General features: G+C 41.6%; 1 pseudogene; it reads left to right on the top strand.

The window, feature by feature from the left end:
* Nucleotides 1-214: 214 nt before the first annotated feature.
* LOC112116090 lies at nt 215-27,105 on the top strand (annotated as a pseudogene).

The raw sequence follows: 27,105 nt of genomic DNA, 5'->3' as shown, positions 1-27,105 counted from the left end.
GATGGCTGAGGGACTGCATTGCTTATTGAACCACTTCTGTGAAGGATAATTCTTATTCAGATCTGTGCCTCCTTATCAACATCCTCTTTCACTGTGTGACACCTTAAGCCAAATTCTTCAGCCCTTACTCATATAAAACTCCTGCTTAAGTCAGCCAGGCACAACATGAGACTTGTATCTCAGCCATCACTATTTATTCAAAACAGTAGCCGAGATGCTGACTGTTAATAGCACTCAGCAAGATCGAGCATATATAGCTGTGCTTTTGGATGAATGGATGGTTCAGATGACTGGTAATGAGCAATGGACTATGGAATCTGAGCTCTAGACCACTGCTTAAAACCCAGCTAAGAACAAAGTGTGGAAAGTCATTACCAGCTGCTGGCAGTTCAGTCTATCTAGTACAATATTTGATGGGGACAGAATTAAGGCTGCATGTACTGGTTGCCGCTCAGTACATTAATATGGTTGCCAACTCTGCCCACATATCTACACCAGCGACACCATCACAAGACCTAACCAGATCAGCCACAATATCACCAGTTCATTCACCTGCACGTCCACCAATGTAATATATGCCATCATGTGCCAGCAATGCCCCTCTGCTATGTACATTGGCCAAACTGGACAGTCCCTACGTAAAAGGATGAATGGACATAAGTCAGATATTAGGAATGGCAATGTACAAAAACCTGTAGGAGAACACTTCAATCTCCCTGGACACACACTAGCAGATTTAAAGGTAGCCATCCTGGAGCAAAAAAAACTTCAGGACCAGACTTCAAAGAGAAACTGCTGAGTTTCAGTTCATTTGCAAATTTGACACCATCAGATCAGGATTAAACAAAGATTATGAATGGCTAGCCAACTAAAAAAGCAGTTTCTCCTCCCTTGGTGTTCACACCTCAACTGCTAGAAGAGGGCCTCATCCTCCCTGATTGAACTAACCTCGTTATCTCTAGACTGATTCTTGCCTGCATATTTATACCTGCCTCTGGAAATTTCCACTACATGCATCTGACGAAGTGAGTATTCACCCATGAAAGCTTATGCTCCAATACGTCTCTTAGTCTATAAGGTGCCACAGGACTCTTTGTTGCTTATTAATATGGTTGTGATGCTAGTTGATTTGGGCAGCCACCTGAGGGCACCCACTTTTGAAATGTGCCCATTGTTTGACCAAAAAAAAAAAAAAAGAAAAGAAAAAAAAAAATTCAGAATTTTCTGGATTCCTGATTGTTGCTGGATTCCCATATGGCAGCAGTGCCCAGAAGTGTTTCCTCCCATCCCCATCCCACCTTGCCAGTCACCCCATGCCTTGTTTGACACCCAAATGCATTATTGTAGTGAACTTTGTGTGCCTGACCCTGCACCATTTAATCCAAGGAGAGTTTTGCCATTGACTTAAATAAGAGAGAACCAGACCCTAGATGTGGCTAGTCTGGAAGTTTGCTCTGAAGTTTCAGGTAGAACAGACTATGCTGGCTTAGCAGTGGTGGCTGAATAAACACTTGTCACCAGTAATATTTCACACCAGGTACTATTCGAAGTGCTGATATTAATCCCTAGCTATCTCAGTAGCCATCTCTCGCTCTTTCCATTCCCATCTACCAGTAGTGTTGGAACTTTTTGTATAGTGGGGGGCGCTGAAAGCCATTGAACCAAACTGTAAACCCTGTACCTGATGGAAACCACTTCAAGCCATGGGGTGCTGCAGCACCCCCAAGATACCTAGTTCCAGCACCTATGCCATCCACAGAAGTGAAGGCATATTAGGTCCTTGAGCTAACAGTCCATATGTACGTTAATTGTCTGAGGGCTTCTGTCAGGGGATTTTTCAATACCAGAGCCTCTGGAATTTTCTAGCCCCCTTGATCTGACAGAGAATCTGTTGACAAATCAAGACAGCACAAAGTTCCCTTAGTTGTGCACATCTTGCCTTATGGAGTAATAGTAATATATTCTTAGTTAATGGTTGGCTTTATTTTTTGGGAGACTGTGTTATTTAAATGAACGTTGTGGGTGTTTTAAATTATGCATAATAGACCCTGGCACATAGTGAAAGGTTCCTTTAATTTTATACAATGAAAAACAAACATGTAAATAAATAAATTTCAGTGAAACAACATAGGATGAATGGTCATGAAAATGAGTTGTTGTTTTTTCTCCTGCCAATGATTCATAAGCAGTGAGTTTGTGCCTCTTTCTGAATATATATCTGTTAAGACCATGTGTAGGTGGAAAATTATGCCAAGAATTTCATAGCTGCAGATAAGTATATTAAAAGACACAATAATTTCTTATAAATGATTGTGCCTTCAATATATTTCTAGCATGCTACATTATTACAGATAACATACGGTTAATTATACAGAAGAAATTTTCTTCTTTCTCTTAAAAGGTCCAGACCTTTCAAAGTCCCACTTTCAAAGCTGGGAAAAAAGACCAAAAATGAGGGCACAAACATTTGAAATAATATAGCATTCATTAGCAATACTATTGTCTGAGCCTCAGTTTCTGAGATAAGTTATTTACAATGATAAACGTTAGAGAACAGCAGGTGTGTGTAGAATGGAGGTCAGTTGGTTTTTTTTAAATGGACAAATAGTCAAAATCAGGGGCCGTCTAAGCATTTTACAGACATTCCTAAGATGTTAAGTACAAGAAACACAACCACTAGCATAGCTATAAATGACAGATGATGCATAGATTCTTAAGGCAAGAGGGAACCACTATGCTTATTTAGTTTGAGCTCCTGCATAACAGGTCAAAGAACCCCAAACAATAATTTATGTATCAAGCCCACAACTTTTGTTTGAGCTATAGCATATCATTTAGAAAGTCACGGATAATCCATCAGATCCCTAAGTAAGTTGTTCCAATGGTTAATTTCCCTTACTGTTAAAATGTTCAGACTGTTGTTAGTCTGAATTTGTCTAGCTTCATCTTCCAATCAGTGGATATTGTTTTGCCTGTCAGCTTGGCTGAAGTGAAATTGCCTTCCTATGTAGGTACTTGTAAACTGTAATCAAAATCACCCCTTAATCTTCTTTTGGATAAACTAAATAGATAGAGCTCTTTCAGTCTCTCACTATAAGGCTGGTTTTCCAGACTTCAAGTCATTCTTGTAGCTCTTTTGTGAACAATGAACCTTTCCAGTTTGTCAGTGTCCTTTTTGAAGTGTGGACATGAGAACTGGACATGGTATTGCAGTAATGGTCTCACTAACTCTGAATACACAGGTAATATCACCTTCCTACTCTTACTTGATATTCCACTGCTTATACAACCAAGGATCATGTCTGCCCACTTATCTGCAGCATCAGACTAAGAGCTCATTTTCAAATGGCTACTTACCATGACACCTAAGTTATTTTCAGACTCACTGTTTTCCAGGTTGCAGTTCTTCATTTTGTAAGTGTGACTTATGTTCTTTGTTCCTGGATGCATGACCTTGCATTTGACTGTGTTAACACACACATTATTCAAATGAGCCCACCTTACCAAGCAGGTGAGGAGCCTGAGGACGCAGAGTGTATGCAGAACTCCACAGTCACTGTTGGCCAAAAGAATCTGATGTTATGTGCACGTGCACCTAGAGTGGGATCTGTGTGGGCAAATGTTCAAAGAAAAAGTGCTATTAGCTCTGTTTTACAGATGGTGAATGGAGTGAATGAAAGAATAGGTGATTTGCCCAAGGTAACACATTAATTTGTGGGGGAAGCAGGGACTTAAACCCAGGTCTTCCATGGCCTAGGTTCGTGTCCTAACCACTGAACAATCCTTCCTCTAGTTCTAGTCAGTTTACTACACCTCTACCCCGATATAACGTGACCCGATATAACACGAATTCGGATATAACGCGGTAAAGCAGTGCTCCACGGGGGCGGGGCTGCGCACTCCGGTGGATCAAAGCAAGTTTGATATAACGCGGTTTCACCTATAAGGTGGTAAGATTTTTTGGCTCCCGAGGACAGCGTTATATCGAGGTAGAGGTGTATATCTTTTTTGAGTGGGTGAACTGAAAGATTACAAGCAAGGAAAACCTTCCATATGATGAGAGATTGAAAAGCTTGGGACTCATTACTTTAAAAAGGAGACAAATATGAGGGGACATGTAACAGGTACACAAAATAGTGAATGATACAAAAGGTAGTTTGGACACCACAGAATCCCTCTGCTCCACAGTCTACCTAAAACAGCACTGCCATGCCATTATGGGACAAGTTTTAGTTCTTTAGAGTGAGGTTTATTAGGAATTATGTATAGTACTGGTATGTGTGCAATTTACCCAGAATCCTCATTATCTCCACAGAGTGTTCAACCATTAACTTGTACTCCAAACCAGGTGACACTGAAGCTGAGTAGAAAATACCATGCTAGAATTTTAACCAGCCCCTGCTGGGATGGAGCTTCTAGAAACTGCAGGTTGGCAGCATTAAGTGAACTGGCCCTGACCATCCTTATCTCTAACCACAGTCCTCATTCTTTCAGAGAAAAATAACTACACAGTACGTTACCTAGCTACCCTTCACTTTCATCGTTGTGATTCCCAACTTCCAGAACTGTTCAAGTGCACTGATTAATAATTTATCAGACCACCACCATTCACAAACTACAGCAAGCAGACCAGAACAAGCCATAGAGGCTCCATACCATAAATATTTGTACTGTAACAAACATGATTAATAATTCAAAGCTACATTCAAGTGGACCTTTTTATAATCACTGTTGATTATTTGTATTTCTTTAATATTTTTAAAGTCTCTCAGTTGTTATCCTGTCTATGCACCCATACAGGGATGTAAGGGGAAGTAAGGTGCCTCCTTATTACTCTGCACAGGTCAAATTTGAGGGTTACAATGCTGGGTGGTGGGTGAAATGTCCTTGCTGACCGCCTGTACTTTGATTCAGCCAATGTGGTTGAGCCAATACAAAGGGGGAAGCAATCTGCACCAGCCCATTATATGGCACGGATTGCTTTTGTCACAGAGTTCTCAGGCAAGGACCAAACTATGATTGTGTGTGCAATTCAGATCCTGCCCTGCTCCTGGGGGTAGCAAAAATAATCACTCTCTCTTACTCATTCTCTTCTAGAATGTACATTGACAAACATTTCCTAGAAGTAGTTACTAAACGTTGTATTTTATATTGATTTTAATGTCATATTTTAAAACGTAGAGATCTCATTTTCATAAATAATAAAATTAAGCAGTCCGTTCGGTGCCTGATAGATGTTTTTAATTTATTCACAATGAACGTGGAAAGTATCACCACCTTTTATAGCTTTAGGGACAAGCAGCTCTTTATTGCCATTCATATCATGTTCAGAGAAGTGAAAATTAGAAAAGATTTGGAAAAAAAATAGATTTGACAATTCTGTTCTTAATTTGCTACATGTATTACACCACACGTATAGGGTCCACTATTGGAAAAGTGAGCAATAGAGCTATTTTTGTGTGTGACTGATGAAAAATAGTGGAATATCTTGTGTCTAAACAGGTTCTTCTGAGCCAGGCTACATTGTGATTTTGATATGGGCTGCTACTAATCTCCTACTCTAATTATATGTCATGGGGGTTTGTCCTGTGTATAGACTTGTAGTTCTCTCGTGTGATGCATTGCTTTTATACTGAATATCAGACCTGTTTCAGAGTCCACATTCTTCTGGAAAACTACAGACTGTTATTAAACAGCTGTTTATAATTTCATTGTATTATGTAGCAGTCTCCTCCTTTGTATAGGACATGTGTAGTTCATATCACTCATTATGGGCCTCAGTACTGATAGTGACCCAACTGAGATGTGGAGGAGAGAGATAGCATGCTATTAGAGTACTGCACATATTCTGTTTTATCACTATCTAACCCGATTTTTCAGTCCAAAACACTGGAGGGGGGGGAGGGAATGAGCTATTGAACAAATAAAATGATTTCAGCACAGGCATTACAGTCTCTGTACATTATCAAGTGACAAAGATCAACAGTACAAGGAGAGGGAGGTATTAGCACATAAGAACTGCTTCTGTAATTAAAGATACAATTGATTTCCACTAATGAGACTCATGAAAGTTTTAAATGTTATGCCTTCATTCAAGAAGGCTAATTTGATCATGTCACTACTTCATTCTGTGTTCAGATTATTGGAAAGAAGAACAAGCTTCAAGTACACATTAAGAATTGTGGCACCAGCATTTCAGTGCATAGCTCCTTCCTAGGTTCATCCTTAGCACATATGCATTTAAGTAGTGCAGATGTAACAAGGAGAGGTCAGCTCACTCTATATCATACTTAAAGTGACTTGTCCTCCACATTCTGCAGAATGGACACCATGGCCCCTTTACACTGCTATGCTGGCCACTTTAAGGATCTGTTACAATGCCAAAATGGTATACGTGGAACAGCATATAAAGGTGAATAAGACCCCATAGCTTCAAAGATTAAAATACAGTGTATTAACAATTTAACATGCAAAACCAACATTATTTTAACTAATCAGCCTCGGTTAGAGGAAAAACACTGCTATCAATTTCACATCAAACAAATTCTGTGAGAAAACGAAGAGATCTCATTCTAGTGGTTTCACTCACATACACATTCTACATGGGATTTGGGGGGATTTTTTATTACTTGAGTGTCACTGTCCCACTCCACTCTATTTGGATTCCCAAACAGGGCACTGGTGGTGACAGTTTCTTTCCATCTTTTCAATAATGCTTAAGTACTTTATCGTGAGATTGGCACTTCCCCATGTTTCATTACTAAGCCATCAACACCTACATGTTTTCTCTACCAGCAGCACCCCATGGAAACAGATTTTTCTGGAGATCAGTATAGCAGAAAAATCAGAGACGTACTACAGCATGCATTTCTATTCCACTCCGTTAAAACTCTTTCCTACACAGGCAAATTCCCCAGACTGTTTGGATTGTCAGGGGAGGCTGTCAGATGTTTGTATGGAACCCAGTAGCAAGGCCTAATTGATCATCAAAAAATCCAGGAGGAATGGTGCTAAGGTTAGTTGGCAGCAGGAACCCACCTGGTTCCCTTTGGAGATAGCAGCAGGAACACAGCTCAGGGAATCTGGAGGTTTGAGCAGAACAGACAGGTGTTCTTCTCTATCACACACACATACTGTAGCTGAGGGAATTTATCTTTTATGATCAGTTATTGAATTAAAAAAGCCTCTGTGGAGTCTGAAGAAAAAAAAATCTGTGCAGATTCCTTTATTCTTTCAGCCATTGCTCCGGCTGGCCTACCATGAGTACTCTATATAATACAATATAAAACAAGCATTTATCTAAAGAGACCAAAAGAAAGAAGGAGAAATGTACCTTTCATTTATGTTATGAATCCCAAAGAGAAAGGACTAGCCCAAAATATTTACCTCTAATTTCTTATCCAATGTTTCTCTGAGTGCAACATGAAAAATGGTTCTCTTTATTTTATCTTATCACATTAATCTGGTATTACTTTTTGCTCATAATAACCATTCCACATTTGGCATTTAACATATACTACAGTGGAAAAGATTGTAATCTGTTAAATAAATTTTAGGCTTATCTGACAAGACATTTTTCTTGCATATGGCTATCTGCAAATAGTGTGACTAAGGATCAGAAATTCAGTGGGATTTTCCCCCAGCAACACTATACAACTAAACTGAGTTAGTTATGAGTTTTGGATAAGAGATTTGGACTCTAAATTGTCCATTGCATACTGAGCCCATAGGTAATTTTTTTAAAAGTTATGATATGATTCTATTGACACCTCTGGAGTCCAGCTATAAATAAGAGTTTTAATGAGAAGTTTAGAAGAAGAAAGATGTATCCTTTCAAATGGAAGAAAAAGAAAATCTTAGAGATATTGTGATAGTTTCAGGCAGCAGGAGGCCTCACCACTTCTGGCAATTAGTTCTTGTCAGACTCCCCCCAAACCCTCTGCTGCTGTAGCAAGGGTAATTGCCAACATGTAGTTGTGTTCCCCAAGATCAGGAACGTAAACCCAGCAGGAGGAGAACTGGGTAGTTCTTGATTGAAGTTTTAGGAAGCCAGAGTGATGTACTCCTTAATAAACTTAATTTGGGAACTGAAAACTGGAGGAAGCTCAAGCCTTTTTGTTTCAGTACTGATCAACACAAACTTTCATTCTACTTAGAAAAGTGGATTTTCCAGATTCCTTTTTCTCCCTGGTGCCATCACTCATTACACCAGCCATTCCATCGCAAATGGGGTCCAGTCCACTTCATATTGTCTCCTCTGTAGAAAAGGGCATCTTCTATTTTTTGGAGATCAATAACAATTCACCTATGGAACAGCTGGACCTTTTAGTGGATTGGTGTAAGTTCTGAAAGTACCTATAGGCGTGAATATAGTCAGTGAGCTTCTCAAGAAGCAAAAGGCATTTACCGTTCAACTCCAGATCTCTTTAGTTAGCCAATATCTTGGCTAAATATACCCCTCCCCACCTGGCTTGTATCTGCCTCTGACAACAAGTCTAATTATAGCTGTGCCTTGTAAAAGTACATTGTAAACTTGGCAATGGTCGGTGGAGACCACCTTTTACACGGCCATAACAAGGTCAGCCATAACTGTGTCCTAATGAGAAAACTGGAAACTTAATTTTACTTGTTGTTCAAGTTTATAATAAGCCCCCCCACAGTTAGCCTCTAGGCATATGTAAAGAGCTTAAAACTATCATAATCAAATGGCTGGAGCAGCATCCCCTTGTGGATTTTTCAAGTGGGTCTCCCCGGAGGGAAGAAGTCTTGGCCTGCAGTGGCCACTAAAGCAGTCTCCTGTCACTTGGCTAGTTGTCCCTTCGGTGTTATTCTTTTCAGGGTAGTGGTGGTGGGTGGAGGGGTTTAGCCTCAAAATGTTCTAAAACAAAAAGCAAACCTAACACACTACTATGTTGTTCACCAGTCTTCCTATGGGACATTCCTCCCTTTTTTTCCTTTGGATATGGTTCCCAAACAGTCGTAGTGGTGTGTTGCTTGCTCCTTGAAATCTACATGCTCCTCCTCAGTGGCTGCTTCAGGTAATAGACCTATCGGTCTGCAACTCTGCAGGCAAAGCTCCCTTTAGGCAGAGCTCTGACCGCCTTCCTGGCCAGTCAACCCTGAACTGAGCTAGGCTCTCACTTTTTATTCCCTCCTCCAGGCTTGGCATTGGTTGCAAGGCTAGCAGGGTGGGGCTAGCTGGGCTCATAGGCTCTCCATGACCCCTTTGCTGCTGATGTAGGGTCTCTCTGCCCCATCACATGCTGCGTTGAAACAAAGAGGAATAAAGTGGCTAGAACCTGCACAGCTCTGGATAAGTGAACATATTTAAACACAATATGTCTTTGAAAATCATGAGCTATATTATTAAAAATGGGTGTCTAAACATTGGTCTCTTAAAGGCAGGCACCACCATCTATTTTTACAGTGTCTCAACACTTCCCATAAGACCCTCTTTTTCAGTTGCTTATAACTTTGCAAAACTTTAGCCATTCAGACAGCAATTATCCATGCTGGGTGCCTGCCTCAAGCTAATATATAATTTAGGAAAATTTCAGCCAAAATGGTTCAACTCATTCTGAGAACAAGGAAGGGGGAAATATTTTTCCTCCATATTGAATTCTTGAGACCTTTTCTTTGAAATACTCTAGCACTCCCATGCTTTGGAGTAGGAACTTTAAATTGGCAAGGAGATGGGTGTTGTGTCAGGTATATGCCTTTCCCCATTCCTGTAAAACTCCATCCAAAGTTGTCCAAATTATAAGACTTTGGGAAAAAATTGCTCTTCACACATGGTCAGTAGGGACTTCTTAGATTTTAGCTGTTTTGCCAAAGATTCTATCCTCACTGAGCATGCCTGAGCCTTTCATAGTTCCTAGTGCTGAGCATACTGTGCACATGCCATCCCTAAAAAGGAACTGAACATGCTCTCCTGGGGCTCAGAAGGGCTTTCATTGCAATTTCTGCTCCCAAATGCTCCAGGCTACGTCCGGGCCAGGCAACAGACATGGGAGCAGGGAACCCGGTCTCCTGTGCTTTCAATGACTCCCTGCTATCACGCAGGCAGCTGTCTGATTTGAATGCAAAAGGGACAAAAGCCAGATGGGGGATGGAAAGGAGAATATTGGGATAAGGAGCCTGGTGAGACTGGGACTAGAGGTGCAGCATAGAATGGGATTTGGTGGGGGGAGACTGGGATTAGGAACCAGTGTGTGTGTTTGTGGGAGCGGTGGGTGAATAGCGGGGGGAGGCAGATCTGACAAAGAGCTCAGGTGTTGTGGGAGAACTGGCACTGAATGAGCAAAAACACTGGGACAATGAGCCAGGAAAGGGATGGGGGAAAAGACAGATTGGATGAGAAAGCTTGGGATGGGAGGGCAGGGTAGGGGAGAGAGAAATTGGATGAGGAGCTAGGACTGGATGGGCCAGGAGACTAGAACAAGCTGTGGGAAGGGGGAAAGAATGGAAGAGTTGGGGAGAGGGAAGAGTGACACTGACAGAAAGCCCCATGGGGGGCTAAGACTGGCTGGACAAAGCCATATATTGAAGAGTGAGTATAAAACAAAATATTGAATAGCTGCTCATTAATTGAGCACCATCCATCCTGTGAATGAAGCAAAGTAGTATGTGATCATCGAATTAATGATGGTCTCATAATACACACGTACATGGGGGGCAAATTAAGGTTGCACTGACAGCATTAATTCTGACTGTCTTAACTTTTGAGTGCTTGACTTTGCAACCATAATAATGTTATTTTAATGTAATTGTATGCAGTTATATTTAACCTCAGATGAATGGGAGTTAGGCATAAGGATTTCCATTCTGTGAATAATCATCATCTATCTTGACCAAGGAGTTACAGGGTTTAATAATGATGCCAATGGAGTCAAAAACAAAATAGATGGTGGTGAGTGAAGTATACTAAAATGTCCATTTGTATGCCCTTGAATGCTGGTTATTTCAATTTTCTCTCCCAGTTCATTTAAGTTAAAGCTGTCTGTAGGTAACCTGCATTAGGAGTCAACTGTGCAGAAAGCCTAGGTGAAACTCCTGAGGTATGTTCCTTCCTGAGATTGACACTTTACAGTTTTAAAATCGTATAGTAACATGAAAATACAACAGTGCCACCTACCTGGTCTGGCTCTGAGCTAGCCACTGCATCAGTTTCCTCTCACACAACTTGAATCTCTTGACCTAACTTTGTTTGGTTGCTGCAGAGACTTGCTTGGCTCTCTACTGAAGTCAACAAAGAAAAAGTCAACCCCTTCTGGAGTATCCAAGTTCAAAATCAAACAAAAGCATCTTCCACCCAGTCTCAAGCTGGGCAGAGCCCCTCTTTCCTGAGGGTCTGTCTTCTCTTCAAACTTCAAACACTCTTCAATCTCTCCTAGCCTTCACCAAACACTGACTCCCAGGGCTTCCCACATGCAGTCTCCCTGTTCTCGCTCTCCAGAGGCTTCTGATTTTTCTCTCCCACACTCTGCCCGAAGAAGGCCTCATTGAGCCACGAGCTGCCCTTCACATGACTTCGCTCATTTCTCCACCTGAGAAGGTGAGCTAGGTGTGTTACAGATGAGGCTGGATCCATCTGTCTTCCCCTTAAAGGGCCAGTCACCCTCTGACAGGCATCATAAATAAGATTTGAACTTTTGCAGGAAAGCCAAAGTGGACCGTGTGTCATAATATGGAATATGGTTTCCACACTGCAGTAAGAGTGGCAAAGGAAAATATCCTCATCTGAGGTCAGCGTTCTCAGAAGCAATTATTTTCTGTCATTTTAGTAAATGCTTTTCAAACAAGGATTTTTGCCCTTCTAGTTTGTTAAGAAATTAGAAGCTTTTTGTCATTTATTTTAAATATATAGAACATTTATAAAATATATAAAAAACATTTATATCATTAGCAAACCCACTGACTCTTCAATTCTTCTTTAAAGGGTTAGATAGGAAAAACATATCAAATTTGAGTGTCATTGTTTGTGTTTTCTATTTTGTGTATTAATGGCATTAACATACACTAGAACCTCAGCGATATGAACACCTTGGGAATGGAGGTTCTTTGTAACTCTGAATCATAGACTTTAAGGTCAGAAGGGACCATTATGATCTTCTAGTCTGACCTCCTGCACAACGCAGGCTACAGAATCTCACCCACCTACTCCTGTATGTTCATAACTCTTAACAAAATGTTATGGTTGTTCTTTCAAAAGTTTACAACTGAACATTCACTTAATGCAGCTTTAAAACTTTACTATGCAGAAGAAAAATGCTGCTTTCCCTTTTTTTTAGTAGTTTACATTTAACACAGTAGTGTGTGTGTGTGCGCACGCATACGCACATACACCGCCTGATTGTCTACTTCTGGTTCCAAATGAGGTGTGTGGTTGACTGGTCAGTTCGTAACTCTGGTGTTCATAACTTAGAGGTTCTACTGTATATGTAAGTCATTTATATAATGCCATTAACAACAGAATCTAGGCAATAAGTACTTGGACACCTCATGACTTTGTCCATTTTATGGCTTTGTGTACTGTAGGAAAATATACTGTGGTACTTTAGTGCAATTGGTGCACTAAAAATGCACAAAGATAGAAAGTTGTTACAATTTTCAATTCCTGTTTATTTCCAGAACAAAAAGAATTCAGGAATATAGCTCATCCATTACTCTATGGTGTTCAAAAAAAGCCAATTATTTTTTAACTAAAAGTTATTTTAGGGTTTGAAATTCATTTTATGCAGCAGTAAGTTGGGTCTAGATCAGGGGTGGGGAAAGTTTGGTCCGAGGGCCACATCTGGGCATAAAAATTGTATGGTGGGCCATGAATGCTCACGAAATTGGGGGTTGGGGTGTGGGAAGGGGTGAGGTCTCCGGCTGGGGGTGCAGGCTCTGGGATGGGGCCAGAAATCACGAGTTCAAGGTGTGGGAGGGGGCTCCGGGCTGAGGCATGGGGGGTTCTGGCTGGGGGTGCTGGCTCTGGGGTGGGGCTGGGGATGAGGGGCTAAGGGTGCAGGAGGGGGTCCCGGGCTGGGAATGAGGGATTCAGAGGGTGGGAGGAGGATCAGGGCTGGGGCAGGGGGTTGGGACACAGAGGGGGGACTCAGAGTTGCAGGCTCCAGTCAGCGCTTACCTCAAGCAGCTCCTGGAAGCAGCGGCATGTCCCCCCTCCGGCTGCTACACGGAAAGTGCAGGATCAGGGCCTCTGTTAGTAAATATACAGTAACTCCCCACTTAGCGTCCTCTCGCTTAACATTGTTTCGATCTTATGTCCCTGCTCCGTTACAGAACATGCTCGTTTAAAGTTGTGCAATGCTCCGCTATAACATCATTTGGCTGCCTGCTTTGTTCAGAGCTGGCAGCCCTTCTATCAGCTCCCTATGCCCTCCCTCCCCCCAGTGCCTCCCACCCACCGGCGGACCCTGCGGATCAGCGCCTTTCCCCTGCTTCCCCCGCCTCCTGCCCGCGGCAATCAGCTGGTTTGCGGCATTCAGGAGGCAGGAGGGATGGCGGAGGAGTGAGGACACGGCGCGCAGGCTCCCTGTCCCTCCCCTGCCTCCTGAATGCCACAAACCAGCTGATTGCCACAGGCAGGAGAGGGAGCGGGGAGGAGCGAGAATGCAGCGTGCGGAGTAAAGGGGAGGACATGAGGGGAGAAGAGGGGGTTAAGGGTGGAGGCTTGGGGGAAGGGGTGGAGTGGGTGGGCCGAGGGTTGAGCCCCCCGCCCCTGGTGCTTGCACAGTAGAGGAAGCTGCCGCTGCTGCTGTGCAACGTGCTTCTCCTAGCCTACGGCACCATCAGCCTCCTTGCCTGCCTCATTGTCTGCAGTGCCAGTGGGCTGTGCCTGTGTGGGTTAAGTCGGGGGCATCTCCCAACTATAGTACTGTAGTGTATATACAGTATGTTTGTAAACACACAGCATGTGCACACTACCCCCTCCCACCCCCAGCGATTCACTGTTGCTTTATGGCCCAACAGCCCTGTTCGGGAATAGGGCTCTACACCAAGCGCTTGCAAGGCCACCAGCTGCCTGCAAAGCAGCTGTGGGTGGTGCACAGCAGAGGCCCTGCCTTGCTGTCTTGCGACAGAATAAAACATGTTTTATCTGCTCACCGCCCCGTTCGCTGGAGGGAGGTAAGAACACAGAGGGCGGAACTCCCCCAAAGCAAGTTACAGGAATGGCGTTCCAGTGCCTCCTTCTCTGTATAAGGGGAGAAGCGGCACAGAGATGTACAAAAGTCTGTGAAATCCATGGGAGCTTTGACATTCACTTTAATGCAAGCTGCATCTCTCTGCCCCTGCATGCACACAGCAGAGAGGGGCACTGCCCTGAAGCAAATGTTATTTTCCTCCTTTCACTACATTGACTGCAATGCAGCCTGGGTGCTGAGAGCATGGTTACTAGGGGAGATACAGCGGGGCCAGTTTTCCAGGGCACCCTGGAAGAGATGCCTTTGGTCCTCCAGCAGGACTCCTGTGAAAGTAAGAACCTGCAAGAAAGTAAGAACCTCCATAACTAGTCCTAGCCTAAACCCACAGGGCTTCCAGTAGGGGAGCATGGAGAATGACATGGGTTTTCCAAATTCTTTCCTTTGCAATAGTTGATTGATGCTGCATGACCCCGCCCACTCCAGGCTGAAGGGAGTGAAGAGTAGCACATGCATGCATGTCCGGAGGAGCATCATCCAGTATCATGAGTCAAAAACGTCCAGCAAGTGATAGTGGAGTGCCTAGCAGTAGCAGTACCACTAGCAGCAAGAAAACCATGAAAACCATTACTTTGGATACTAAATTAGACATTTTAAAGCACTTTGATGTAGGCTAGCATGCAGTAGACCTTGGCATCGCTCTAGGTCTTACTCCGACCACTGTGAGAACAATTTGGAATAATGCCGACAAGATCAGGGCTAGTGCTCGGTGTGTAACACCGCTTAGTGCTACTACAAAAAGTCGATCAAGAAGTAGTTTGCTGGAAAACATGGAGCGTCTTCTCTCACTCTGGCTAGAGGACCAAAACCAGTGGAACATACACACCTCCTTCTCCTCATGTAAACTAGTTTTTAGTCTTTGAAGAAATGCTGTAGTGTTAATCTGGCTACTATTGTCTTTTGCTCTTTACACATCAAAGATCTGAAGAAACCACACTAGCTCAACTTAGTCCCAGATAACAGTGTTTAACCAACTATACACAAACATGCAAGGCCTAAATATATATGTATTGTGCCTTTAAATGGTTTCTGGTGGCTTCCAAACCAAAGTGTAGTGAGCACCACTAGAGTACACACAAATGACTTAAAGAGACATTTCCCTATTCCTGAACTAGAATAGTGGTTCTTTGCTGATAGCAAAACGTTCTCTTCCTTATTTTCTGCATTTTCAGGCAGTACTTGGAGCAGAGTAGTTTCCTGAGAACTGGGCAGTGGTGTGTGGGCTGAGCTTCCTGGAAGAGGTCTGTTCAAGCACTGGCAGCGTAAGTAAAGCAAATTCAGTTTAGAATATAGTCAGACTTTGCTTCAATGATTTCTCCTTCACTAGGAAGTTGACCTGTAAGGCCAGGGCAATCTGCTACTGCTAGGGAGAGGGCCAATATTAGTATCAGAAGAACTTCTTTATGTTTAATGGCCTCTATGCCATCTTATAGCATCACCATAGTGTAGGATTTTATCATTATAACTTTGGGCCCCAACACCTGTTAATTTCAGTAGGGGTACAGAGTGCTCAGCTACTTACAAGACAAAGCTCTTTTTTTGAAAAATGTGTAGTGGATCAGGATATAATAGAAAATTGGATACAAGAAGTAAACTAAGTAGAAATTAAGCAGAGAAGTTCTGTAAGTTATCTGGTATGTGAAACAATGAATTGTTATGTTCTTGGGCAAGAATTAATGTAATAGAAAGATCTGACCAAAATATAGTAAGAATTGTTGCTGCTTATTAAATTGTTGACACAAAAGTGGACCATGACATCCTTACCCTTCTACTTAGGTGTAGAACTACCCACACATTCCTAATAGCATCATTTGTCAGGCAATTGTCACAAGCCTCTCAAGTCATTGCTATTCAGTGCTGTAAATGAATCCCCTCAAACAACACATTCACTCACTAACATTGGATTCAATTTACTTTCTGTATGTTTGCTTTATTGCTAGGCTCTTGCATGAACAATATAGGAAATGGCACTACAAAACATTCAGAAGTGCTATAGGCTACTGTCATTCAGATACAAATACATTTTTCTTCCAGATTTCTTCAGCAACATTTTGCCAATATTTTTAAAGGCAATTTCTCCTCTTCCCCTCCCAACCCAACAAACCAAAATGTAGAGCTCAAAGGGACAACAAACCCAGAAAACAGAGAAAAAGTCAAAGGAAAAACAAGAAAAGAGTTCAAATCCTCTCTGAAATTGCCTTTGTTTTAAACTAGAGGTTGACCAGAGCCCCAAGGTTTGATCGGTTCAGTCAGAACACCCCCACATTTTGGAGCTGTAGTATGTTTCCTTTCTACTCTGTATAAATGCTCAGACCTTCAATAGTGTGGCAACTTCCATGGAAGGAAAAATTGTGGCTTATTAAAGAAATGTTGCAAAAATATTCTGAACAACATTCAGAATGTGCAGTAGCTTTGTTATATTATTGGTGATTGACAGAATTCAAGCTCTGCATATTTGTGAAAATTTTCAAATAGCTATGTATATTATGGAGTTCACCTGCCTATACAATTATAAAAAAGTGTTCTTATGAATCAGTGTTTCCAATAACTTTCTATTCATTTTAGAGACTGATGAGATAATTAAGAGTAATTTTTATGTAATAAAAATGTAAGTAACAATTGTTTTTTTTGCAAAAGCAAGGTAAATGTATATAATTAATATGGGAGACATAGGATTAGGTAAAATAAGTTAACACTTTATTTGTCCAAGTATACCGGTGGGAGGAGGGAGTAAAATTAAAATATGCTGTACAGTAACTCTGCAGTATAATAGTGAAATGATAGAAAAAGATGTATATATACACGCCAAAATATATGCATTATAATTCTTGGCTTATGAAACGTATTAGGTAACACTAACTATAGATGTTTGGTACCTCCACCTATAATTCATTGCATTATTTAAACCTATTCTAAAATCATAGGATATTGGGTTGCAAGAGACCTCAGGAGGTCATCTAGTCCAATCCCCTGCTCAAAGCAGGACCAACACCAACTAAATCATCCCAGCCAATGCTTTGGCACACTGGGCCTTAAAAACCTCTAAGGATGGAGATTCCACCACGTCCCTAGGTAACCCATCCCAGTGCTTCACCACCCTCTTAGTGAAATAGTGTTTCCTAATATCCAACCTAGACCTCCCCTCACTGCAACTTGAGACCATTGCTTCTTGTTCTGTCAGTTCTCAAGGAAGTGGTACTTTTTTATGTATGGGGGTGGGAATAAACCTCTCTCTTGACTGGCTGCAGAATCCAAGATGAGACAACTCAAAGTGGACACTGAGTATGATTGGACACCAGCATGTGGGCCAGTGGCTTTGAGTTACACACATTCTCTAAGTAAAAGAGTGACCAGAAAAAGATTTTGGGGCTTAGTTTTCAACACCAGAATTTCATTTTCACAGGAATAATTTTATGCCTGCCATTCATTGTGCCCCTGTTCTTTGTGGGTGCAACATTGCATTGGTGTAAAGTTGTGCCAACAACAGTAGAAGACTGGTTTAAAAACAGAAACACAAAAGTCCGGCTTCTTAATAGATTTAGAACAAGGCTATGACCGACCAAAAACAAAACAAAAAACCACACACTACATTCTTTCCTGAGATAGAGTAGGGATGCCTGCACTCACGCATACGAAAACTAAGGAAACATGTCTAGTGAGAAAAGAACTAAGCAGTTTCATTTGAGAACTTGAATCCAGAGCTATGGATAGCTGGAGTTCTGAATGTGGATTTACTTGTGTATAAGCTGTTACAGTGGCTTTTGCCATATTATCTATTCATCGTTCATATTTGAACTATGTACAAATTGTAAACAAAGGAGTCTAGGACTAAGTATACACCCAGAAATGCACCAAATTTCACTAAATCTGTTTCTAAATTCACCCAGTATCCACACCAGGGGTAGTGCCAATTTAATTCTTGAATCAGTTTGAGTGCAATATTGATTACCTTAATTCGGTAAGAAGCTATTGCCATTTTTTCCCTTCCAGCAAGGAATTAACTCACTCCAGAAATCCAAAAAAAAAAAAAAAGAACGAGGAGTAGTCCTTGTTCTTTTTGCTGATACAGACTAACACGGCTACCACTCTGAATCCAGAAATCCAATCCTTCTTGATCTCTCAAAGCCACAACATTAGTTTGATAGAGCTATTCTAATCTCCATGCACACTAATTTTAGAAGTTTTCTACTCAAAAGAGAAATGTAGATTTCTGCGGGTTGCGGGAGCACTTTTCTTCTGAATAATAATAATAATAATAATAATAATAATAATAAAAATCAGGGATTTGTCATTTTCTATATGTTTCTGCTTCAGAAAAGTAAATATGGAAAGAGACAAATTTTGGTGTCTTATCAAAAGAAAGCGAAACCTCTTGCTGCCATCTATGGGCTGAGGTCAATTATGAGCTGCTAACAACATTCCAATGGATTTGATGATTAAGCAATGCAATTGTTGTATGAAAAAACTACACTAATGCTTACATAGAGTAGAAGGAAGTAAATGCAATACATGATAAAGAACACCAGAAGGAACCTGGGGGGGGGGGGAAAGGAATATAAAACAACTAGGTATATTTTTGTGAATTTGCAAAATAAAAGTGTCCTGGTTCAATTCCACTAACTTATTGCTTGTTTCAGTCAAAATAAAGCAGAAGCCTGGCCGGTGGGTCTCACCGACATGCTCAGGGCCTGATTACCATATTTGGGGTCAGGAAGGAATTTTCTGCAGGGTCAGATTGGCAGAGACCCTGGAGGATTTCAACTTCCTCTGCAGCATGGATCATGGGTCACTTCAGGAACTCAATCAGAGGTTATGGGTCTATTGCATGAGTGGGTGGGTGAGGTTTTCTATGGCCTGAAATGTGCAGGTGGTCAGACTAGATGATCATGATGGTCCCTTCTGACCTTAAAATCTATGAGTCTAAAAGCAATGATGCTGTACAATCATCAGCTACAAAGCATGCAAATCAATTAAAGATTTGTTTGCTAGACAAAGCAGATTTTCTGGGTACCATGGTATTACTATGTAAAGAAGACCATGACACTGCAATTAAAAAATAAAAACAGCAAACTCAGACTAGAATTGTGGTTGCATAAAAGTCTTCCTACATAATATCACACAGAGATGTAGTTTTTATCCTTGACTGAAGGGCAAAATTATTTTTCTAAGAGATATTTCACCTTGAAGACTTTACATTCTAAGTACCAAGTTTTGCCTCTAAACAATTCCTACTGAAACTATGGAATTTGTGCAACTCTAACAACAAAGTTTGTCCCTAAATAACCTCATGAACAAAAACATTATTAGACATATTATTAGAGCTAGTGTAACTGTTGTTGCAAGTAACTTCTTCAAGGAATGTGGCAGCTCTTTGAATACAATATGTTTGCATTCATAAAGTTTTGTTAGGCCTGTTGCCAGCTGTCAGAGAGCAGATAATATTTGTTTACCTCTAATATTCCAGAGTTTTCATTTATAGAAAAATGAGAACCAGATTCAACAAAATATCATGTGCTTAGTTAGTTTTCATTTTTCAAATTTTGTTGCATTGCCATCCTAGCTCTTAGTTTCTCTACTAGTGATCATCCCCACCACATTATAGTTATTAGATATCTCGTCCTACAGAAATATCTTCTACTTTTTCTACTCTTCTGTACAGAACATTTATATATTACTTATCTCTAGAAATATTTATTAAAGTTTAACAACCAAACAATATCTGCCCCCTTAACAAAATCACAAATCCAATATCTAAAAAGGTGATATTCTCTAGCAGAAATTGTTTTAAGGAATTGATGACACCAAACATGCAAGTAAGTAGTATTTCTAGCTCTGGGCCATGTAATGTCTCCAATACTCTTAGAGAATCCACATCATAGAATCATAGAATATTAGAGTTGGAAGAGACCTCAGGAAGTCATCTAGGCCAACCCCCTGCTCAAAGTAGGTCCAATCCCTACTAAATCATCCCATCCAGGGCTTTGTGAAGCCAGGCCTTAAAATCCTCTAAGGATGGAGATTCCACCACCTCCCATGGTAACCATTCCAGTGCTTCACCACTCTCCTAGTGAAATAGTTTTTCCTAATATCCAATCTAGACCTCCCCCATTGCTACCCGAGACCACTGCTTCTTGTTCTGTCATCTGCTACTATTGGGAACAGCCTAACTCCATCCTCTTTGGAACCCCCCCTTCAGGTAGTTGACGGCTGCTATCAAATCTCCCCCCACTCTTCTCTTCTGCCGACTAAATAAGCCCAGTTCCCTCAGACTCTCCTCGTAAGTCATGTGCCCCAACCGCCTAATCATTTTCGTTGCCCTCTGCTGGACTCTCTCCAATTTGTCTACATCCTTTCTGTAGTGGGGGGCCAAAAACGGGATGCAACACTCCAGATGTGGCCTCACCAGTGCTGAATAGAGGGGAATAATCACTTCCCTCGATCTGCTGGCAATTCTCCTACTAATGTAGCCCAATTTGCCATTAGCTTTCTTGGCTACAAGGGCACACTATTGACTCATATCCAGCTTCTCATCCACTGTAAACCCCCTAGGTCCTTTTCTGCAGAACTGCCACTTAGCCAGTCGGTCCCCAGCCTGTAGCAATGCATGGGATTCTTCCGTCCTAAGTGCAGGGCTCTGCAATTGTCCTTGTTGAACCTCATCACTATTACTGTTTCTGGATTGAGGACATTTTCTGATCTACACCACATTGTTCTTTAATTTAGAAAAACACATTAATTACAGGATGTTTTTAAACTAAATCAATGGCAGGCAAGGGAGGCACATAAAAAACAACCATTTTTCCAGATAAATTACTGCAGATCTCACAACAGACCCATTTATTTGAAGTTTGAATTTTAAATCAAGTTTAAAATCTTTGTCTGCCATTTGAATCCTAATTTAAGCTAGAATTAATCAATTCAGAAATAATTTAGGTTGTATGCCCTGCCAGTCAACACAACTTGCTCTAGAGCCTAGCTTGGCCAGAGCATCTCAATGGCCAGTTTGCAACAAATCCTTATGCAAGCAAGGAGGGAGAATACACCAGGAGCTTATGCCCCTACTGTGTGATCCACATAGAGGGCCTTACATAATTGTTGGGTCTCTCCCTGTTGCAGATACTGAGGGATAGGCAAATTGAGGTCTTCTTTTGAACATCAAATCCACTATCTTAAACATTAAAAGAAACATACCGGTGCAGGGAAAGTGAAAAACAAGGCAAGGAAAAAAAAACAACAAACAAACATATTCATGGCTGGTGCTAGAGAGCAACCCTTGCATTCATGAATACTCACACTAAGACAAATTGGACATTTTGTAACTACTCATTTGAGTAAGTTCTCATCAGTGTAAGAGTTGCCCAACCAAGTCCAAAGTTATAAAAATACACAATTAGGAGTCTGATCCCTACAACTTTACTGATTTAGAACATTATTCCACAAATCTCACCACTGATTTATTTGAAATGCACTTATGGAGTCAGGTGCTACTCAGCGTGAATAAGAATGGCACAATCAGTCCTTCAGAAGAAAGATAAGTTATTTTTTTAAAATTATATAAATCCCTGAGTTTCAGCTGCCATAAATCAGCTGGTATTCTAACTCCATATACTAGTATAATAGGTCAATGAAAATATTATAGTTCGAAAACAAAAATAATATTGCAATATATTATTACACTGTTCACAAGTTGTTTGCTATTGTATTACATTTGAGAAATAGTATGGCATGTGTGAATAAAGGCTATCATAACATAAACAGATAATGGAGCAGAGTTTAGGTTCTATAGGAAAACTTAACTTTGACATTTCCCAATTTATTTCTCCCAATATTTAAATTGTGCTGCCTGAAAGGTATATAAAGGTTTATTGATGAAAGTATATATACTCACATGTACTGAATAAGGCAACATTTTGCTTACTGAATTTTGATGCTTCTGGGTAATGAAGATGTTCCTGGAGGAATATGATCTTTCTTCTTTAATATGTCAGAATATAATGGAATAACATGAAATAGAGTTATTTTGCTTAGCAGGCTAGAAGATATTTACAACTTACAGTAAAAATCTTCCAGGCCAGAAATTTCAGAAAACATTTTAAAATCACAGCTAGTCTTCAGAGAGAACAAAATGTTCATTACCTAAAGGAAAAAGCAAACAAACACCTTACAAAGTTTAAAATTCTCATTCCAAATAGCTTGATTCTTAATTCATTGCACAGCCATTCTGTGGGAGTTGGGGTGAACAATACTTGAAAGTTACTATAGGGATACTCAGGAGGGAAAAGAGGAATGTTCCCTTTAATATCATTAAAGTTAATTGCTATATGAATGCTTGTTGGAAAGAGGAGTGGTAAAATAAGTATTGTGCTTAGACAATAGGGACTGAATTACAGGGTTGACTTTTAGTGAACATACCCACAGAATCCTGTTATTTGCCAGTGTGTACTTTTGCATATCAATGATTTTCACTGAAGTTGTTTATCTATCTATCTGTCTAGGTTCTCCTATTAGCACCTGTCATCATAGAAACTGAATGCCTCCCAGTGATAAGGGCAAGAACAATACATGTCTTAATAAAAATGCAGACTAAAGGTACGTCTGCACTTCAAGTTGGGGAGTAATTTCCAGCTCAAGGAGACACTTGCACTAGCTCTGGTTGCATACTAAAAATACAATGTATCTTCAGTGGCCTGAAGGGATTACACCTGAGTTAATCCATTTTTAATTAGAAATATTGAATCCTTGCCAGACATTATGTCATTGTGTGGCCTTATTCCAATTGGTATCAGCTGCCAGGCATCAAATCGCAGCTGTGTATAGGCAACAGGCTGGGACCCCTGCCTGAGGGCTTGGAGTGCATCTTCTGCAGTGCACTGTCTGCTAGGGTCATCAAAAATGCCTGTCATTGCCTGGATAAACTCTTTAAAGTGTTTGAGAAGAGAGTAAGGCCCCTCCAATAGTGGGGAAACTCACCTCAACGCCTCTCCAGTAAGTACGCTAATTGCAAGTCCTACTCAGAACCAGTCCGTGGCATATGATAGTGGTCACAGTACAAACAGCAAGCAGCACTGTTTCAAGAATTCCTGGAATTTGGCATGGTCCCCAGTGAACTTGTCAGGTAGGGGGATGCTGGGTGTGGGGACAGTAGGTGTGAGGTTTAGGGGGGTGTCCCCAGTCACCACCAGGTTTGCACCTGGGCCTACAGGGCAGCAGTACTGTCTTTCAGTGCAGCAACCTAGACCTTCAGTTCCTGTAAGGCCCCAACCAAGTCTACAAGGGTGAGCGGGATTCCTGCTGTTGTAATTCCAGAAGGGATTTCCATGTTGTTAAGTCTGCACCCTCCCTGCATCTGGTCTTTGTGGGCTGCTCAAACTATGAACTGGCGAGGGTTGGGTGGCCAACATAGTGGGTGGAACAGGACCTTGTCTGATGGTTGTGCTGGCAGTTCTGAGTTGCGGCAAGTGAAGCTCCAGGAGTCAGGTACCAGACTGAGGGTGAAGCCAGAGTCAGGGTTGAGGAGCCAAGCCAGAAGTCAGAACTGGGACACCAAGCCCAAGTCAATGTCAAGAAGCCAAGCCATAGGTCAGAATTGGAGCCAAGATTGAGAGCTGGGCAGGGAAACAAAGACTAGACTGGAGTGGATAGGAATCAAGACTGGAACAGGACTAGAACAAAGCTAGATGAATGGCTGGAGGCAAGCCAGGGCAAGATTGCAACCAGGCTGGAGCTAGGATTAGAAGCAGGGAAAATGTTGAGCAGCTGCTGTGCTGCTGAGGCCAAGACAAGGCCACAGACTCTCCTGGCCAAAACAGGAAGCACAACCATGTGGAGAAGGCTTGTTAGGTTGAGCTTTGCTGGTTTGCCTAGGAACCAGACAGGGAGCAAGCTTTGCTCCTGACAGAGTACCAACACCCCCAACAAAAAGCAAGTTTGTTTTTTCTAAACAAGAAAGGAATATTCAACTGAATTTCCCTAGCACAGCAGAGGAATATCTAGCACCAATCACCTCTGCGCCTCAAACTCCCATCCACAGCTCTGCCCACAGAAGTCTACAAAAGTTCACTTGTATGGTAGTGCTCTAGAAGGGCATTCCCAGATGGCAATGGTGTCATGGAGGGGATGCTACTGTATTCAGTGTGAAAAGAGTGAGACTGTACTGTAGTGAGCCCTCTACATACACAGCCTCATGAGCAGGACTCATAGATTTAAGGCCAGTAGGGACCATCATGATCATGTAGTCTGACCTCTTGCACATCACAGGCCATAGAACCTCACCCACCCACTCCTGTAATAGACCCATAACCTACGGCTGAGTTACTGAAGTCCTCCAATCTTGATGTAAAGACTTCAAGTTACATAGAATCCATCATTTACACTAGTTCAAACCTGCAAGAGACCCATGTCCCATGCTGCAGAGGAAGGCAAAAAACTCCAAACAAATTCAGAGTCTCTGCTAATCTGACCCAGTAGAAAATTCCTTCCCGACACCAAATATGGTGATAAGTTAGACACTGAGCATGTGGGCAAGATCCACCAGCCAGACACCCGGAAAAGAATTCTTTGTAGTAACTCAGAGTCATCCCCATCTAGTGTCCCATCACTGGCTGATGGAGATATTTGCTATTTGCTGCTAGCAGTTGCAGATTGGCCATCCCTTGTCAAACTCACTTGAAGCCAGTTAGGTTTTTTGCCCCCACTGCTTCCCTTGGTAGGCTGTTCCAGAGTTTAACCCCTCTGATGGTTAGAAACCTTTGTCTAATTTCAAACCTAAACTTGTTGATGGTTAATTTATAGCCATTTGTTCTTGTGTCAACATTATACTCCTGGAGGAATTCTGTGGAATTAATGCCCCCCCCCCCAGATTGACCCCCCCCCCCCCAGAATAATTGATTCTGAAGGGGTGGTAAAGGGAAGCTGTGAGAATGGTCTCATGCCGCTCCTGGGCAGTGGTCCCCAGTTTAGGCCTCAAGAGTAGCCAGAAGAGACGTAAGTCACTGTCTCTTGGGGGGGCAGGGGCAGGGCCGGGTGTGCACGCAAGACTCTATCCCTCTCGCTCGATATCATGGGGCACCCAGCAGGGAGGTGCAGGTCTCCAGGGTGTTTCTGGGGAGACCCAGCCCTTGCACTGTGTCAGTGTAAAAAGGAGCTTGTTGTCTCTGTGCTCAGTTAGATTCAATTCTCTATAGTAACTGGCTTCCAGTGGATGCAGCTGAGAAGAACCACCACCATGCAGCTGGATGCAGCTCCCTGAATCTGGGGCCTATTTTATCTTGGCCCGGTCCCCAGTATACTCTAGAGCAGCCTCTCTATGCTACTCCAAAATATGCCAGCTGGTGGGTCACCAGTGATGATCTTCAGCTGGTGACCCACCATCATCAACACAGTAGCATGCTCTGACCGTGCCCCTTTCCCCTTTTTGTTTCCTGTGTAGGGATTGGCATAAGAAATGCCTGTTGAGTACTCAGGACCCTTACACATCAAGGGAATCCTCAGCTAGGAAGATCTATGTGCTTTCTGACTTTTTTTCCTCTGCCAGAGTGGCACAAATGGGCTAGATTACAGCTCAGGATCTATTTTATGGACCCATTAAAAAAAAGATTTTGAGGGCAAATAAAATGTTAGAACTATTAACATGAACTAACTTTGATCTTTTCCCACTTTACTTCATATAAAGTGCACTAACATGTTTTGTGTACATAATTTTTTGTAGGAAGAACTGAGAATTTTAAGTGCAGATTTGTTTGATAGTAACAAATTCCCTGATCCCTGCCCATATGCACCTTTTGAAGGAGGAAGTTGAAGATCTTTAGGGGGTGGTCTTATTTCTTAGTCTTTTGATGTGTGTGTGCACATCAGAACTCCTGCTGTGTGAGAAGCGAGGCTCAGCATAAAAACCTTATGTGTACTATTAAATTAAGTTAGTCATGACATGTTTATAAAGCAGTTGATAAAATTTCAGGACAAAATACTTCCCAAAGTAGCCAGCCAAGTCCGGATGAAGTTACCAAAGAGCAAAGGGATATTCATTCTTTTGCACAACGTGAATGGCCTTCATATCATGCATCAAAATTGGTTACACCGGCTTCTCGTGCTAGAGAATTCCCTGCAAAACTGCATGTGGATGGGAACAATTACTTTGCACATCCTGCAATGTTGTTCTCAGTCATGACCGGTGGTCTGTAATTGTGGATCATTTTTTGCATAAAAATCCCCCACAAACTGAAGGAACATATGGCTCAAGAAGATGAGAGAAACAAATGTCAGAAGACCATTACAAGCACACTGAAAAACAATAAAGAGGTGGAGAAAGAACATGTGGAGGTGAGTGGAAATAAGAAAATTTTATAATATAGAAATCATATAAGTGGCTTAGAAGAAGCATAGCGATGAGGTCTCTTTACTTGCTCTGAGGTCTCGAATAGACAGCTCAGTTTTAAAGCTTTTTGTAGAGTGGTGATTGTGGTCATTTTCTGTTAATATAATAGTACTCTCTATATTATGTAACTTTTGCACTTTCACATGATGTTTTACAGTTGATTATAATTTAATAATGCAGTTTTGTTATTCAGTGAGTGTCTCCTTGGATAGAGGCATAAGCCAAATATCTAAATACTGCTAAATATACATATACACACACCCATTAACATTTGCTATAAATCTAAATTAAAATTAAAAATAACATGAATAAAGGTATTAATATAAGATTAAAGATGTTATATGGATAGTAAACATTTGTGCTCACTCAAGACTTCTCTAAAACATCTACTTTCAGATTTGTACAGCCTGGGTGAAGACAATAGCAGGTGCCAACTTGCCCTTGTCAAAGGGTGAACACTCACCTGTGAGAGAATTTCTTGACAGCAGGGTTGGAACGGTGGTGCGATTCCTGGTAAGACACAACTGA

Source organism: Terrapene carolina, unplaced genomic scaffold (assembly GCF_002925995.2).
Source record: "Terrapene carolina triunguis isolate 2854851 unplaced genomic scaffold, T_m_triunguis-2.0 Scaffold48, whole genome shotgun sequence".
In the NCBI taxonomy this organism is placed as follows: Eukaryota; Metazoa; Chordata; order Testudines; family Emydidae; genus Terrapene; species Terrapene triunguis.
The sequence above is the reverse complement of the archived record's forward strand: the minus strand, read 5'-3'. Positions and strand labels throughout refer to the sequence as shown.